The sequence below is a fragment of the Zonotrichia albicollis genome, chromosome 2 (assembly GCF_047830755.1).
Source record: "Zonotrichia albicollis isolate bZonAlb1 chromosome 2, bZonAlb1.hap1, whole genome shotgun sequence".
Classification (NCBI taxonomy): domain Eukaryota; kingdom Metazoa; phylum Chordata; class Aves; order Passeriformes; family Passerellidae; genus Zonotrichia; species Zonotrichia albicollis.
Genome location: NC_133820.1, coordinates 25,471,348 through 25,476,500, shown reverse-complemented (window position 1 = coordinate 25,476,500; position 5,153 = coordinate 25,471,348).

Here is a 5,153-nt window from a genome sequence, read left to right as displayed (position 1 = left end):
CTTTTGTGAGTTTGATTAATATGTAACAGCAGTAAAACATTAAAGGGCTCATTGTTTAAACAGAAGTCTAACCTGTGTGAAGCACAGGTACCTCATTAGTTATCTGAGAATATTCTTATGAAATACATGTGTTCTCTTTAGGTTTTATTTAAATGCTCAGTCTTGCCCAAATCCACTTAGCATCTTGGGCTTAGATTCATGACTTTTCCTATTAATGGATTATTTAATTTCTGCAAAAATCTTGTGTGTTTGGTCACATTCTAGAAACTTCAGCTAGGAAAGAGCCACTTGGTTATGGTACATTTGTCTGTAGTCCAGCGACAAGCAGCTAACTTAAAAGCCAGGAATAAGTTACAGTTGCTGAATAAAATTTCCAGTCTGTGTAAAGCCTGAAAACATTTTTCAACTAGTAAGAACATACCCTACAGTATATAAATCAGTACATCTGCACTGAAAAAACCACACCTCTACCAGTTCATGTGATTCAAGGGCTGAACCAGTAAATTTTTCTATGCTTAAATTTTGTAGTGTATTTGCTGATAAGATTGATTCTGTTTCACATTTCCTGAGTTTTGGCCCTGTCCCTTTACTGTTAACAGATGGATGTGGGGGATAGTGTCCTGTCCCAATCCACTCCCTAACTGTGGCTCCTAGTTTTAAGGACACAGTTGTAGTCTTTCCTGAGATAAGTACTGACGTGTGATCATCAGAAACTCTTGTGGCTGATGGACAAGAATTTCTTCTTTCAAGTGAAAATAACATCTCCATGTAAGACATACTTGTGTCCACTGGAGAACCCTTTCCTGAGGATGTCATCTTGCTTCTTCCCACTTCTTCCTGTTTTTGACACAGTATTCTAAATTCTGTGCAACTGGAAAAACAGCAACAGAAATGTGTGACCTTTTGCACCAGGGTCATCCTTGAAAAGTCACAGGCACCTTCAGTCTCCAATCTGCACCACGACTTTATTACTCTTGGTTGGATCACACCTGCCTGAGAAGTCACTTCCCTTCCCTCCCCTCACCAGACCATACAATTCCCTGCCCTATACACAAACTCTTCACTGCAGTTCTGCAGAACCAGGCCAGGTGTGCATTTGCCCTGTGAAGTTACATGATTTTGTGGACTTGGGTGAGTACTGAGCAGCTCTCCCTGTTGGTCGCTGCAGACACAGAGCAGGAGCAGCTGCTTCCATCACTTCAGCTCTGATGCAAATAACACCATGCAATGCCTTGGGTAGAGGGAACCACAGCCAGGGCAAGCAGAGCTTCCCTGACCCTCAGCCTCCCTGTTCCTGTGAGGTCTGGGGAAGGAAGTGCCTCATCCCATCCAGAGGGTAACAGGCAGAATGGGATCAATGCCAAACCCCAAAGGCTCCTGCTGAGGGGTTCATCCTGTGATAGCAAATGCCAGAGGGCAGCATGTAGAGAGAGGTGCTTTCTCACATGACTAGGATGTAAATCACCTTGAATTTTACTCTGGATTCTGTTTACATCAACCCTGAAGCACCAAGAACATCACACAGAATGTTCAAATGACCCCAAGCCACTGCAGCATAAGAAATGTGGGCCTAGCTATCACATGGACATTCAGCAGCAGCCCAAGGCACAAAATGAACACAGTGCATGTGCCCCCTTTAGAGCTGGTGCCCTGGTGCTCAGAGTCCTTGCCCCTCTCCAGCTGGCTCAGTCACACCTAATGCTGTCCCAGCTGCAGGAACCTCTGACACTGAGCCAGCCAGTGACACTGAGAAAGACAGAGATGAGTTGTCAGCCACGTGTTGAACATGCTCCACCCAGCTCATGGCTCCTTGCAGAGCCCAGAGAGCAGAGTTACAGCAACACAGCCACAGGGTGTATCTCTGTAGCAGTCAGCACCAGCACATGTCAAAAGCTGTACACAGCCTGAGTCAAGAACAGAAAATTGTGCTGAGAACACTTAGTGACTGAAGAAAACTGGGGCCATCTGCATGCTTTGACCATTGCAAGTTTAATTGAAGTCACAGCAGCGTAGCTGAGTAAACTTTCAAGGTTTTTATAAATGCACATTTACAGTTTAAACATGTGGTAAGGGATGGCATAGGGTTGTTTTTTGGGTTTTTTTAATGCAGTTCAATGGGGATGAAAAGTATTAGGGAAATAGGGAAGTAGTCCTTAAGCAAAGATTTGAGTTGCCATGTGATTGTACATATTTGAAATTAACAAATGACAGAGCACTCTGTTCTTCCAGTACTCAAAGTGATGTTTCAAATAGTGCAAAACTTAATTGTCATACATCTCTGCTTTCCCAAACCCCAGGATATATTCAGGGACCTCTCTTGGAAGTACATAAAATGCAGATGCCATTGTGAGCTTGTCTTCTACAGAAAAAGCAAAAAATGCTCCTGCAAGGCAAGTAATGACTAATAATGAGACATAGTCTTCAACTTCCTCTGCTATTTTGGGCAAACATCCCACACCCTTCTACTGCCCCCTCAGCTGTTAAGCTATGTATGGTGGTGAGGTCTGCAGATGAAAGCCACCTCTCCAAGCAGGGTGGATCTAGCTGAGACCTGGATATCACTTCCAGAAGTATTGAAGAAGCATCAATTCAGATAATAATAATGGTACAGATTTTTGATGTTATTTGCTGATGTAGCCCTCTGCAACTGTCCTAGGTTATGCCCATCCCTTGCCCACAGAAACCTCTCCCTCTGCAAACTCAAGTATATCCAAAAAATAACCACCACATTGCTGGGAGCCTGTACTGGTATTAGGTTTACAGTGGGACTCAATGTTTATCTTACAGGTATTTTCCAACCTGCCAATGCCCAGCAGTGCCTCCAGCCTCATGGACAGGAGCCCTGCAGGGCTGAGGATCTCTGCTGGCAGAGAAGTGCTCCAGTGTATTTTCTGTGCAGCTCTGGTCATCCAACTACATCCTCCACAAAAGGAGTCCCCAATTTCTCTTTCATGAAAGCTGAGTATTTACCCTTTTATTTTCCTGTTGGCTTGTGCCTAGCCCATGCAGAAATGATCTCTCCCGTGCCTAGTTAGGAATGCATTCAGAGCAGGATCAGCAATCAAATCAGTGTCACCAAAGGCTGGACTGAATGTGCAGTAAAACCAATTGAGCATGCAGAGTTTAGAGCAGGTTTCTGAACTAAAACTGTTGCTCTGTGGCCCACATTGCACCAGTTCCTGCAAACTTCTTTCCAGAGTGCTGTACAATGTGACATGGCTGCAAAATCTGACGGGAATGGTCCCTATTTGAAAAAGGGCTACCAGATGCTGTTACATGAAGTTTGAATGATTTTAGTACTTTTTTAACCACAGAAAAATAAAAACATTTGAAACAAGGCACTCCTTTGGGCGCTGAGTTCAGCCAGTCCCACAGAAATCTCCTTTTATATCACTATTAAGTGAAAGGGTAAGGGGAGGCAATCCTGCTCCTCCTCACTGTATTCCGAGAAACAATGGGCACAGACATTTGCTTCCTGCTACTGAGCCATAGTCAATTAATTATATAGTTAAGCTTACTATAAATAAAAATATTTTCTAGCAATTTCTTTAGGCTTCTGTGGTAATGGTTAGTCACCTACAGGCTGGATAAAAGTTGCAACATAAACCCAACATGAATTACTATGTTGAAATATTTTAATTCTAAATGTGAGATCAGAGAACGTTTTTCTCCCATACACACAAAGGCACAAAGCAGCATGCATACCTTTGAACAAAGATACCAGAGAGGGTGACAGCTTGGAGTCACCATCTCGAGGTAAAAAATACATGAGTACATATATATAGCAATAAACACAAAGCATTTATCTTTTACATATGTGCATATGCACACATACACACATTTTCTGTATGGCTTCATATACATTCTGAAACTACTGTCATTGTGGTATGTGATTAAGTTATCATGAATTTTGAGAACATATCAATTCTTCTACACATCTTCATTTGTGGCATTCATATTCTTCACTGCATCCAGAGGTTCTGATGTCACACCTTCCTCCATACTCTATTACCTCTCCTTCTCTCCAACCCCTTCCCAAAGGCTGAATTTAGAAATTATGATAAATTTATCTTTAAATGCAGCTGAAAAGTCAGTGGAGGATGAATTTGTATCCCCTTAACTTATGTGTGTTATAAAAAAGTGATCCAGGTAGGATCACTGGGTCAGTGATAAAAACCTGCAGGTACTCAGGAGTAGAACATAGTTCTGAAATAAATAGGAAGGCAGGAAATGGAAGGATCTATTTTTTAACAGTTAACATTGATCCCTGCAACAAGGGGGAAGAAGATGAAATACTATTTCAGTTCTTTATTCATGTGGTCAGTCTAATAGAGTCAGTTTGAAAAAGGTAAAACCCAGCAAATACAATTTATCTGACAGCATCATAACCATTAAAGATTTTAATGTCATAGAGCTGGGTCAGCACTGGAGTGTGGCTAAAGAGAGAAACTCTATAGAAAGAACCAAGAGTTTACCATCAGAACAATGCAAGAATCTGTTTTGGATCAGGCCACACCCCTGTACCTACTCTGGAAAGCAATCTAACTTACTCAATGCAGCAACTGAATCTCAAAAAGGAAAGGCTGATGTGTAACAAGCTGATTATTACAATGCTCAATTAACAATTCCTCACAGGAATAGCAAAGAGCTGCTAGAGCTCATGAACTTCATGCCATCCTAGCACCAAAGGAAATGCTCCTAATTGTGACTGTGTCAGGCTTTCTTACTCAGAAAGAAAAGCTCAACGTGCTACTTAATTTTATCAATGTGGTTCATGCATCTGTGCTGATTGACATAATCACTACTTGCTGCATCCTCTTTTCAAAACATTTTAAACCTCAAAGGGAAGCCAGAATCCATTCTCGTGTATTTTAAGACATGACATTTCTGTTTAACCCCTGAGCACAACTCCTCTTTGGGTGTCCTGATCAGTCTTGATGAGAAGGTACTGAAAACCAGTTTCATGCTTGTGACATACTGCTAAAAGTCGACACCTCCCATCCACTCAGTCTCCTGATTTCAAGAAATTGGGCTTTAAGTGCCAGAAATTGGATATTATTAAAACTTTCTCCATTACACCACAAACACTTCAGTACCAAGTACTCTGTTCCTGTTATGTATTTGCCATAGATATGACCACCATGGTGTCCCCT